This window comes from Dipteris shenzhenensis, chromosome 23 (genome assembly GCF_047967505.1).
Source record: "Dipteris shenzhenensis isolate YYH24624 ecotype China chromosome 23, Dip_SZ_1.0, whole genome shotgun sequence".
Classification (NCBI taxonomy): Eukaryota; Viridiplantae; Streptophyta; class Polypodiopsida; order Gleicheniales; family Dipteridaceae; genus Dipteris; species Dipteris shenzhenensis.
The window spans coordinates 3,164,190-3,178,413 of NC_141618.1; the positions used below are offsets into that span (position 1 = coordinate 3,164,190).

Consider the following 14,224-nt stretch of genomic DNA (forward strand, 5'->3'; position numbering starts at 1 on the left):
TGGGAATGCCACTTTGCATGTAAGTCAATTTCACCTAGTTGAAGGTGTGTCCAAAGTATTGTGCGCATCGGATATACTTTGCATTGTCGATCAAGCATAAAACTCTGTTTTTGCCTTAGTGTCATGCACAACCATATAAAAATACAGCCCTAGGTGTGTTATTCAAACAAGTACTTATCGGATGGGGGCTCCACTTTGCACGCAAGTCCTTTTCAACTACGTTGAGGTGCGTGCAAAGTATTGTCATTATCGGATATGCTTTGCATGGTTGATCATGCATTATACACCGTTTTTCCCCTAGTGATATGCACATCCACAAAAAAACACGCCCTTAGGTGTATTATCTGACCAAGTACTTATCGGATGGGTCTGCCTCTTTGAGAACATTTCAATACCACCTAGGTTGAGGCATAGGAAAAGTTTTGTGCCCATCAGATATCCTTTGCATGGTCGATCGAGCATTAAATACTATTTTTGCTCGTGTCATGCACATCCGTAAAAAAACACGCTGCTAGGTATGTTATCCGATCAAGCACTTATGGGATGGGCGTGCCACTTTGCATGTAAGTCAATTCCACCTAGTTGAAGGCGTGTGCAAAGTACTGTGCCCATCGGATATGCTTTGCATTGTCGATCAAGCATAAAACACCGTTTTTGCCTTAGTGTCATGCACAACCATGAAAAAACACGGTCCTAGGTGTGTTAATCAAACAAGTACTTATCGGATGGGGGCTCCACTTTGTATGCAAGTCCTTTTCAACTGGATTGAGGTGCGTGCAAAGCATTGTCACCATCAGATATGCTTTCCATGGCCGATCACGCATTATACACCGTTTTTCCCCTAGTCATATGCACATTCGGAAAAAAACACGCCCTTAGGTGTGTTATCTGACCAAGTACTTATCGGATGGGTGTGCCTCTTTTAGAAAATTTCAATACCACCTAGTTTGAGGCATAGGGAAAGTGTTGTGCCCATCGGTGCATATCACTACCGGAAAAACATGGTATAATGCGTAATCGACCATGCAGAGCATATCCGATGGTGACAATACTTTGCACGCATCTCAACCTAGTTGAAACGGACTTGTGTGCAAAGTGGAGCCCCCATTTGATAAGTACTTGTTTGATTAACACACCTAGGACCGTGTTAATCACCCAGAGGCACCTCTAAATCATCTGAATCATCATCGTCCCCACCACCACCCCTCCTAGAGCACTATGCCATGCATCCCCCACCACTCTCCCTGCTACTACGCCTGCTACCATGTCGTGTCGAGCTAGTACACTGGCCACTCGTAGCTGGAGACTGCACGGGACTACATGGACCACTCGTAGCTCGAGAATCGAGTCTCGACTGCACAGGAGTACACCGATGGCTCATCGAGACAGAAGGACCTCCTGACAGCATGGGGGAAGGAGCATAAGACGGCATGGCAGAAGGGGCATAAGACGGCATGGGGGAAGGGGCATAAGACAGCATGGCAGATGGGCCCGCGCTCTGTAGCCGGCTGGGCTGTGCTGACTCCGCTGGGGTAATCTCAGCTAGTGTGGGGTGGTTTAGAGTCTGTAGTGCCGACTCCTGGGGGTGTTTAGAGTACCCATCATATACCCGTATAACTCATCAGGACTAGGAGGGTGCCCTAAAAGGTTATATAAGTCCCTAAAAATAGACTCTCGGAGATCAGGTGAGCCCGAAGAGCTTCCTGGCCACATGATGAACTAGAAAAAAGAAAAAAAGACGATTACTGATGAGCTAAGAAGAAAGGGGAAGGGAAGAAAAGATTACTGTCGAAGCACGTCTATAGACGCATCTGAGAAGCACGTCTATTTTTGCATATAACAGTGCATCTATAGATGCGGCTGTCTGTGTCTGCAAACAGGCTAGACGCGCGTCTAGACATGCCTGTAGACAAGGTTTTAGACGTGCTCTGAGACGCACCTATAGACGCACTCCAACAGATGAACTAAAGTAGAAAAGGACATGCGCCCGACACAAAAACGTAACACTGATACCAAAATCATGCATTTCTTGGATACGAGAAAGTACAAATCCAAGGAGAGCAATCTTCCCAAAAAGATCAATTGTAAAAAGACTTACCTTGGATAGAGGTATGGAAGGTTCTTCTCCTTTTTCAAAGTTGCTTCTCTTCCTTGTTCACCCTCTTCTCCTTTAAGCTTGGAAGTAAGTGTGGGTGCCTTCCTCTTAAGTGTAAGCTTAGAAGTAAGTGTGGGTGCCTTTCTCTTAAGCATCGAAACTGTGGATCTACTAATAGCAAACCAAGCAAGCTGCTTGAACTATAGATAATGTGAAGAAAAGCAAAGCGAGCGCTCTGAAAGCAGATTTAAAAGCCGCATCTATAGGCACATCTATACACGCATCTAAATACACAGAGTAGATGCGGTTTTAGACGTGCTTGTAGACACACACCATAGAATAGACAGACCCAGTTTTAGACGTGCCATAGAGTTTAAAATTAAATATTTGAAGAAAAGCAAAATTTTTTGGGTTGTTTTCTTGTAGGATGTCTTCATCTTCACTAATTAGCTCCAGTGAGGATGAGTCCCTCTGTATCCACCATCGCGAAATGTGGTTGGAGCAAAAAATCAAATGTATGTGTGATCGATGTTGAGGAAACATCTATCGTGCATGCTGGATTATACTCAATCACATCTCAAAGTGTGGAGAATGGGATGCGACCGTAAACATGGTAAGTGTTAAAGAGTTAAGGTTGATTGAGATACCTATGGGTGTTCATATGTTAGAGTTATGATCCCGTTTTAATTTGATACAGGATGTAGTGCCACACCTGCATATGTTGCCCCCTATGCTCGCCGCGAGGAGGCCAAGCGTCGGCGATATGAGATGGGATCTTCAGGAGGGAACGTTACAGATGCACGGAGTGATGGTGATAGTAGCCCTCTACCATTACCTCATGAAGCCATGGAGGAGGAGGTGTTTGATGATATGGTGCAGGATTTATATGTCCCATCAAGGGAGGGATGATAGCATGGAGCAGGATGATTTTTTTACTGCATCATCGACTCCACTGTTTGAGGGGTGCACATTCTCTGTTCTACGTGCCTCCCTTAAGTTACTAAACTTGCAAACCATCTATGCATGGAGCAATGCAAGTTTGAATGCATTACTCAAGTAAGCTTTAAAGTCTATTTTGCAAACATGGTGAAGTAGGCTAGTGGGTCAATTACTCGACGAATGCTTTTCCTCATTTATGGTCTTCACGTGCAGGATATTGTGTAAAATGCTTCCAAGGGAGAATAAATTACCGACCTCAAGAGATATGGAAAGGCAACATGTGACCTCATTGGAGGATTAGATTACAAGCGCATCCATGCATGTGTCAACGGTTGCATTTTATTTCGTGGACTACATAAGGATGCAAGAGAGTGCCCTACTTGTGGAGAGGCAAGATATAGAGCAGATCTCAAAACTTTGGATGTGCCTCGTAAGGTTCTGTGACATTTTCCCATAATCCCTCGCATCCAACATATGTTCAAGTGCAAATTCATTGCAAAGCTCATGTCATGGCATTCCTCCCATCGATCAACCGATGGCAAGTGGAGAACTCCCGCAGACTCTCCTGCGTGGAATCATATTGAAGACACATGGCCAAGCTTCAAGGAAGAACCTAGGAGCTTGAGACTTGGATTGGGTATGGACGGTGTGAACCCATTTGGTCTCAAAAGCACCTCTTACAGTGTATGGCCAATGATATTGGTGAATTATAATCTTCCACCCTCTATGGCTATTAAGAAAGGACATGTTATGCTGTCCCTTCTAATTCCAGGGAAACATAAAGTCAAAAATCCTGATGTTTATTTGGAGCCTTTGATTGACGAGCTAGAGATACTTTGGAGAGGTATCAAGGTGCATGATGTGAGCAGGCCTCCCTCGTCACGAGACTTCAACTGCAAAGCAGTCTTGATGTGGACGATGCATGACTTCCCAGGCTATTTAAGTATTCAAGTAAGCATTGCACTTCTAATTATGAATAGGCAAAGGATGTGGCACCCTAAACCTGACTTCAACTCTTGATTGTGTCTATTGTTCAGGTCTCACTACATCGGGTTACCATGCATGTCCTGTTTGTGGTGCGTCACTAGTTGCCTCACGAGTAGACGCATTGAATAAGGTCATCTATGAGAATCACCATCGATTTCTCCCACCTAATCATCCTAGATATGTTGCCCCTTGGAATGAAGTCCTCCCACAATGACTCACCGTGTGAGATTGGATGAGAATGGGACGGTTCCATGACTCCTCCACCACTTGGCATGAGCCGGTAAGGGTTTGTAACTATTGTGTGCTATATTGGCTGGAAATAAAGATTGCCCGCTAACACTTTATTTTGTTTAGATACTCCACCTTTTATCGTTTACCATATTGGTCCCACCTCAAGATTAATCACCTTCTTGATCCCATGCATATCTTCAAGAATGTGGCATCTACCATTTGGGAGCATTTGAATGGGACACAAGATTCCATAGGCATAAGGGAGGATCTACGTACCACAGGGAGGATGCGTGAAGCTTGGCCAGAAGAGAGACCAAATGGGCATGTTTTTTTACCTCGTGCACCATGGAGGTTATCAAAGCTAGAGATGGCGACGGTAAAGCACGCTATTACTACAATTCGTAATCCCACTGGATGCATGAGGTGTTTGAAGGGAGCCTTTACAAAGAGCAAGAAAAGAGGTGTAGAGCAATTATATGGCTTGAAATCTAATGATTGGCACAAGATGCTCCAAGTAAGTATTTTATGTGCATAATATCTTTTTCCTTTCAAATTTGTGAGTGAATAATTATAAGCAACTAATCAACCACCTCCTCGTGGGTTCAGTTCATACTACCTACTAGCATTTCACGTAGTGCATCGAAGGATGTGAAAGATTGTATTTACAAGATGGGCGAGCTTGTGATGTACTTTACATGATACAAAATATGATGCATATCAACGCTCCATGCAAGGTGTTCATATTGCTAATATGGTGTACTTTTTTATTTCTAGGTATGTGAGCTCAAAGGAAATAGATCTCACCACACTTGAGAATGCTCGAGTTATGTCAGTAGAGGTGGTTTGTTTAGTGGAGGAGACATTTCCACGTTCTATTCTGCTACATCTTATAGTGCATTTGGTGGATGAGATTGCTATATGCAGTACTATACATGCATGATGGTTGTTCTTCCTCGAGCACTTCATGAAGACCTTGAAGGGCTTCGTGGGACAAAATGCAAGACCCGAAGGTAGCATGGCCGAGGGTTGGTTGGTACAAGAGTCACTTGTTTATATTTTTGAGTTTCTTGTTGATGTGGATAGCTCTCTCCCATGACTATGGAGAGATGATGAAGACCTAAGGATGACCTCTATTGTGCCTCAAGGGAAAGGATGCAACAAAGTAATAGACATGGAATTGCATAATAGTATCAACCTCTATTGCGTGCTTAATAGTGATGTGATGAAAAGATGGGTGACAAGATACGAGGATGCAAAGGCAAGAAGACAAGAAGAAAGGGCCCTCTTTCGTACACACCATGAATCTCGTGTGCCATACCCTCAGTATCTAAGAGCACTTCCAAAGGATATTCATGTGGATTGGCTACTTGATGAAATGGAGAAAGTAGAGAAAGACGAGGGGATGCATATCACAATGGAAGAATGGGATTATGCTAGGGGATGCATGAGCAAGGTCAGTATATAGAATGTTATGCATAAGTTAGGAGCTTTCAATAATTTAGATTGCTTATTTAATTGATTTTTTCTTGGTGTAGTGCACTATGTTCAATGCTATATGGTATGAGGGCAAGCATTTTCGAACACAACGGATTGATGATAAGAGAAACACACAAGATTGCGGCATCATTGCTAGCTTTGAGGGACCCAACGGAGCCATGGATGATTATTGTGGCATAATCCAAGATATTATTAAGCTTGACTTTCGACGCTTCTTTGTGTATGTTTTGGATGTAAAGTGGTTTAAGGACGTGGTGGAAAGAGGCCCTAATGCAACAATCAAACACCATGCAAGTGGCTTTGTAACTATTGACTCCACAAAGTTTTGGCAAAGTATGTAGGAAGGACACACTAGTACTACCGCAACAATGTGAATAGGTACTGTGCACACATATAAAAATACTCGCTTTTAAATATTTGATGCAAGGAAAATAACATGGTTGTATTTGTGTTTGAATTAGGTTGTCTATCAACCAATGGTGGATAATAATAGATGGTGGCATGTCATACCTATTATGCCACGTTCCAAAGTGATGTATAGTACATTTACTAATATGGAGCGTATGGAGGATGATCATGGCCATGGACATGATGATGACCGTGATACGAGAGAGGAGGATGATCATGAGATAGGAGAAACAGATATTGAGGCCATTACCCGTGAGGACGAGCCTACCATTGGTGATGCTGATTTCGATGAGCACATGAGTAGCATAAGTAGTAGTGGGTTGAATGTATTTGTAGATCTAAACACTTGTTTGGATTTTGAAGTAGAGAGTTTGGCAAGGGTTGATCTCATTGAGAATGAGATTGAACCTTAGCCCATCATTGATATTGGCAAAACTATTTTACATATTGTCTCATTCTCCTTACCTCACTTAATTCTTATATATGTGGGCTTGCAAAAAAGCATTGATGTTTTTGTTAAAATTATGTGCTTTGGTAATCATGGGTAATGTTTGGAAAGCAATGATGTACACCAAAATCTCACTTTCTGTATTCTCTATTTTGCATCTAAATACACATCTAAATACGTGTCTAATTCCCAGTGTAAACTTGCTAATAGACGCGCTAATACACGCGCAAATAGACGTGCTGATAAACGCAATGTTAGACGGGCCCGTATTTTCTCAATGTAGATGTGCAAATAGACGTGTTAATACACGCGCAAATACACGAGCTGTTAGACATGCTATTAGATGCACCTGTAATTTCTCTATTCAAGCAATGGCTATAAACGCGCCCGCTATTTTGTGCATCTACCTAGCGCGTCTATAGTTGCTTTGTGTTGTTGTGGTAAACTCCAAACTTAATTACTACCATCTAAATATTGACCATTAGGTCGAAATAGAACCATTTGGTTCAAATGACAATAGATTATATTACTTTCTTCTCTAAACTTTGACCATTTGGATAGTTTTGTCACAATCTAATTCTAAAGCCATTTTAAGTTTCAAGAAACCTCTTCTATGAGCATTGACTCCATATATTTATTTATCTTAACATAAAAAATATGCTCTAAAACAAATATTGGAATGAACTACAATGATTGAGATGAAATTTTTTAATTTATCATAAAAAATAAAGCATATTTTGGTAATTATAAGTAGAGGATGTATTATACATTTCATAGTCATGCATGAATTACTAGTAGCTCTTAAAATGTTAGATCTTATCATCGACTTGGTTTTAATATTTTTTGGTTTGACATGAAAAGCAAAAACATCACACCTTTAAACTAGCAATATGTACATTTTTCAAAAAAGTTCAAAAATATACTTAGTTTGTAAATTAGTTCTCTTTAATGTCATTAAAATATTGTAAAATTGATTAAAATTTAAGAGTTTAAAAAAAATCTAGATAACGTGTTACAAACGACAACTCATGGCTCGTTGTCATTTTTCATGACTCGCTATTCAATAGCATTCAAATGCTAAGTGTAGTAGCTTGGTTGGTAAGCGGGAAGCGCTAAGTGCAGTATTTGAATGGATTTTGGTATAGGAAGAATCACATAAAGTGAATTGTAAAATCTAGTAAAAAACCTTGAAATTCTGGGAGAGAAGGTTTTTAATTAGTTATATTTTAGTGAAAAAACCTGCAAAATCTTCAAAAAGACGTTGTAAATTTCGCAGTGGAAGGTTTTTTTATTGGTATCCAAAAATGTTTTTGGTGCACAGGCGTGAATCCAGACCTGCGCAATCGCTAATTAGTCTCTCCCAGACCTGCGCAATCGCTGATTAGTCTCTCACCAAAGGAGAAACCTTTATAAAATAGAAATCAGTGGGCCCTCCTTGCACGAAGAAGGCCTCCAAAAAGTACAAAAGATGCTTAATGATGAATTAATGCAAATTTCTCCTTGGGTTGTCTCCTATGATCCTAAGCTGTGCCTTCTGCTGCCATAAAACAGAAGCATCTGATCCAAATTTATCCTTTGCTTCGTCCCTAGGAAAGGGTTTACACAACCTGAGACTCTGCTGTGGTCTCTATGGAAACAGTCTCGTCAAACTTTAGAGAAGGGGGAAGCGTTCCCTCTTTCAAATATGGAGGTGGAGAAGGGGTGGTATCCTTTACCCCCAGCGTGACGAGAGCCAGCAACAGTGGGAAGCTGCAGCTCAGGAGGACCCAATTGACGATAAGTTCACCCATATATGACGTGTCGTGAGAATCGAGCTGCCAGGCTACAGCAGCACCCGCGCTTTGGATGCCTTTGTAGAAACCAATGTATCTGCTTAGCATTTGGGGATCGTCTGTGAGAGCTCCTATTATCCAATAGTTGAGATTCTGGAACATGGAATCCTGCAATCCATAGCAGAAGTAAAGCACGAACGGGCCAAAATATTTCGCTCCAGAGTTCTTGAAATCAGTTCCTTATGCCTCGAGTAACGAAACTGGTTGGTCAGACTACCGATCCAAATGGCGGTAGAGACGATAGCAACTACCAGAATCCCTGCATAGCCTCGGGCACGCCTGCTTTTGTTGAACTTATCAAGCATGAGCCCTAATCCAATCGATCCGAATATCTCAGCTGCCCAGTAGAAAATGTTGTTAAATCCTCGAGTCCGCACATTGAAGAGCACACCATTGACGTTGTTGAATTGGTAAGTATAGTAGAAATTGCTGGCCCAGCTAGCAGGGACCAAAAGCAGCATCCTCCAATCGAGGAACAGCTTGAGAACCTCCACCAATTCTGAGTTCACATTGGACGATTTGAGCACAAGGATGACACTAGTGCCGTCCGCTCTGATCACCTTCTTGGGCTGGGCAAGGGCAAGTGTGAGGAAGGTGCCGAATACCATGATTATCATGAAGGCTACATAGGTCGAATCGCTGACGTGCCCAAGCTCGTTGTGGTAATTCAATGCGAAGGGGATGAAGCCACCAGCAAGCGCACCCATATAGAAGATCGTAGAGCACAGAGAGATATACATCCCCTTCCGATCCTTGGTAGGATACGATGTCATTATGGCGCCTTGGCCAGACCAGAGGTCGAACCCGGCACCCACACCAAGCAAGGCGCCGGCGGCAACGACGAAGGTCTGCTGGCGATGGTGATTGTAATAGAGGAAGGAACCTACGTACAGAGCATAGAAGCTAGAACCAAAGAAGAGGGTGATATGGGGGCCAAGGATGTTGTAGATACCACCACCGAGGATGCCGGAGACGGCGAAGGTGGTGTAGAGGGCAGTGAGGGCGTTGTTGGCGACACGGGGGTCGACTTGGCCGCTTCCTCCCAAGCCGGTGAGGGAAATGAACATCCCAGGGCAACAGAAGGAGGCAATGCCGATAAGGACGATTTGGAAAGAGGCGGTGTAGTAGACGGACTTGAAGGAGGAGAGGAGCGAGGTGGCCATGGTTGCAGGATCTAGTACGAGCTGAACGAGGATGTTATATGGGGGGTTGGCGAGGAAAAATACATTTTGGGCGACGCAATATAAGTTATTTGGGCGACGTTACATAGGGGAGCATAAATTAAATTGAGACAAGCGGCTCTTTTTAAACTCTTCATAATCAAATAGAATCTTTGATCTATCTTAGAGTAACAAAACTAGTGAGCTGTCCATCTAGTATTTTGAGGGAGAGAGAGGGTGTTCTTGCAACTATTTTATGGTGGGCATTAAATTAGAACAAAAAAAGATACACCTTGCTCTCCAAAATTCAAGCTTTGTGAAAGTAGGTCGGACCTGCATCTTTCAGGACCTTCATATCAAAGATGCATATGGCAAGGATATGCTAAGACCTTGATGATGGCATTAACCAACAAGGAACGAGGAACTAGAAAGTTTAAACATGGGATAAGCAAGATCTCCCAAGCTTTGCAGAAATGTGGCATCATGAAATTCACAATGTCCATCATTCCTCTCAAGAATTGTCATCCATGGCTTTAATTTCTTATTGTACATACAACTAAATTTTATTTCATCGGGAATGTCAATTCACTTGATTGGATTAAATGCCTCTTGCCAACATCCCTTACAGCATCCCGTGTAGGAATTGCTAGTAATTTTGGACTCCAACATTACTTGTCAGGGAGATCATAAATATTCTAGTAATGTTTCTTAGCAAATAAGGGCCGATAATATTATAGCAAATAGAAATAAAGAACATGTGACAAGCCAATAAAACATATAACAAGAAACATTCCACTAGATATTCCTTTACCACCATGTCGATTGCAAATGGCTAGATCCCATTACCTTGCATGAATATCAGTTGAGGTTTGCAAAGTCTTAATGGTGTGTCGAAGGAAGCAAGAAACGTCTGAACAACATGGTTGTCTACATTAGGTCCTTTCTTATTGCAAATACCCATGCACATGCACCCCTATAGATGGCATTACAATTGTCTTTTATGATTCCTCTTTTGCAAAGTTGCGTCATGCATATGGCCTCATAATCATCATAATCTTCTCATATAAAAATCTTATGAGAGTCCCCTTTCACGAGTTTCCATATTGGGGGCGAGTCACAAATCGATCACCTCTTGGATCCCATGCATATCTTTAAGAATGTGCGGACTTCTATTTGGGCACACTTGGTTGGTGACAAAGATACAAGGGGAGTGCGAGAAGACTTGCATGAGATGGGTAGGATGCCTCACTTGTGGACCCGAGAACGTGTGCATAGGACTCAAGAGCGTGGCTCACAACTCAAGAGGGTGGCATCATGGATCCTTTCCAAGGTAGAGGAGGCAAGGGTCAAGGCAGATATTGTATCTTTTCGGACACCCACAGGACATATACATTGTCTCAGGGGAGTGTTTACAAAGGACAATAAGCTTAGTGGCCTCAAGTCACATGATTGGCACAAGGTCTTATATAACACCTATTTCATTAATTTTGGACTTTTTCTGTTATTTTTGGACAAAGCCCAAAAATCCTTCCCAAATGAAAAGTTTACTTTGTGAAAATATCCTTCCCAAATCAAAATTTTACTTTCTGAAAATATTCTTCCCAAATCAAAAGTTCACTTTGTGGCACTATCATATTCACATAAAAATATTGTTTTTTCAATCTATACTTTTGCACCAACATGCAAGAATTTGAAATAATCCTATATTAGAAATTCTAGCTATACCTAAGTTATTTGTTAATTTAATTATTTTTAATATTTTTTCTTGATGTGATAAATTTATAAATCCATGAAAGGAGACTTAAATATTTCATGAAAATAACATTGTCACTCGCAATATGCACAAAATTTTTAAAACTTTTAATAGATAGAAAAAAGACATGATGCCATAAGACCCAAGTTTTGTATTGAACCAAAGAGGTATAATAGCAATTATAGCTATTATTATATGATTACATTGAGAGGTGTTACTCTCAGCTAGAGTATTTATATCCAAAATGATATAGATTGAACATATGTTTACAATTTAAATTGTTGCTCTTAAAGAGCCTCAATTCGTGCCATCTGCATAATTTGACTCCCCATTGTCTTATTGCTCAATGTCACGATAGTCCCTTGCCAAGTGCCATCTGCATTAACTCCCACTTGTCTTCCCAAGCCTTGCCCCTTGGGTGCATTGACTCCCCATTGTCTTATTGCTCAATGAGATAGTCCCTTGCCAGGTGCCATTTGCATTAACTCCCTATTGTCTTGCTAAGCCTTGACCCTTGGGTGACATCCAATGCAAAATACAGGTGCCATCTGCATTAACTCCCACTTGTCTTGCCAAGCCTTGCCCCTTGGGTGCATTGACTCCCCATTGTCTTATTGCTCAATGTGATAGTCCCTTGCCAGGTGCCATCTGCATTAACTCCCTATCAGGGATGATTTTTTCGCGTTAGTTTCGTTAATAAGCGAAAGTTTTATATGCCTTGTGAAAGTTTATATGCTTTTATAAAAATAAAAGCTTAGTATATTCGCCACAATTTGAAACTAAAATTAAAAAAAGAGCTAGGTTTAGCCTTTAAGATTATAAAATTATAAATAAAGTCCATGAAAATTCGCCAAAGTTTTATATAAAAAATAAATATATTTGGAAACTTTCGCCATTATATTATATATACAATTTAAAATTTTGGCTAGATCTATACAATTAAGCACCAAAAGAAGACTTGTGCCCTTATATCCAATGCACATTTGGCTAACTTAAGCCTATGGTAGGCCCTCATTAGCAGTATGTCTACCCCTCATCAAGTCATATAGTAGGGATATATCTCTTCATGCTTCTATCTTCAACAAGAACATGAAAGTACACTACATACATAGGTAAAAGGAAACAACAAGTAGATTCTTAGCAAGAAGAATCAAATGATTAAAATGACACAAAATTAAAGAATGAAATTTTCTATAATGGCCTGGTAGAAGGTGTTTTGTTAGATATTTTAAGTATTTCTTTAGTCTCAATTTATGATCGCGAAAAGTAGGTAAAAATTAAACTAAATTAATGAATAGAGCTAGAGTAGTGAATACGCAGTAAGTCACATATTTAGTTGTGTGTGTGAAAATCTAACTTTAATTTCATCATGTACTTCTATACATTTATATATTTAGAAATTATATCACAATGCAAAGAACTTGCCAGTCAATAGAGGCTTTAAATATAAATCTACCCCTCGAGCACTTAAGCCATCTATCCAGTCTCACAATCTTCTATAGTGAAAGATTCTATAGATTTATGACAACAAATAAGAAGAAATGAACTAAACTAAAATGCCACATGCAAATACTTAAATGTATGTATCAATGTATAGGGGGACATACTCTCTTTCTATTTTTACACATACACACACATGTTGTTGGTCTTGGCATTGAAGTCCCATATGAGCAAAACCTAATTTCCTAGCTACTTGCACCTCTAGATGTCCTCGTGGAGTGCTAAGGAAGGTAAGATATGTCCCTAGAGATTGTCCTAATATAATCCAATGTCTGTGGGGATACATAACATGTTGTAATCCCCTCTCTCCCAGCTCACTTTAGGGATGCACATTGATGAATGAGCAAAGGGTGATAGTGGAAGAAAGGAAGAATCAAGAAACCCCCTCTTCTGCCATGTCTATATTAGCCCACCCACATTCCCAACCCAATCCCATACCCACATTAGCCATCCAGCCCCGTGTGGGCATCATTTTGTCCTATCAAGACGTGTGCTCTAGCTTTTTATTAGCCTTTCTCTCTTGATCTCTATATCCATAATCTTCATGGAAATGCCACCCTTTTGAACCCTTTGGATCATCAGTCATTGCTAATGCACCAATGCACATCGTTTTTGCTAATGCGCCAATGCACATCGTTTTTGTTCAATAGATTTTGTAGTAGGTTACATTGACAACATTGATGCACAATGGGCTGAGATGTTGTGAATAAATTGATCTTTAAAATTTTGACCCTCATAAATAAGAGGGATGGGGTGTCCTCCCCCTCCCCCCGCCCCCTTCTCTCCTTTTCTACTAATCAATAAAATTTTGAATTCTTTTCAAAAAATATTATGTTTAATATTGTTAAGTGCCAAATTCATAGCATACCATGCATGTCTAGTGCACGTGCTTTATAATGAGAACCTGAATGGAGACTGAAAGTGGTAGAGGGCAACACCAAGTTTCATATTATTGTGATTTACTCAAGAATCTAAAATAGTGTGTTTTCAAAGATTGTAGTTAAGGAAAAGTGGTACTGTTTGGTATTCATTTACTTAGTATAAAAATAATCCCGTTCACTCATGGTCTATTGTTGGTTAAGTTCTTCAATGATGTAATTGAGCATTTTATGATGTTAAGACATGATTGGTCGCATGATTAGGGAAATACATGTAATAATCCATAAAAGCATAAAATTTAGTCCAGTGAGGTCAACCAATAGCTTTCCAGCTTCTATTATCATTGCTATTGTGCACAAGATGAGGATTGATTTTTCAAACCAATGGACCCTTGTGTGGGTGATGAGAGTGAGCAAGTGGGTGATGAAGACGGGCAGCACTAGCCACCTCTCGAGCGTAAACAAAAGGATAAAGCTTCCACATGTGGAGTGAGGA

General features: G+C 40.7%; 1 pseudogene; it reads right to left on the reverse strand.

The window, feature by feature from the left end:
• Positions 1–1,147: 1,147 nt before the first annotated feature.
• LOC147886870 (UNC93-like protein 1 pseudogene) lies at positions 1,148–9,600 on the reverse strand (annotated as a pseudogene).
• Positions 9,601–14,224: the final 4,624 nt, after the last annotated feature.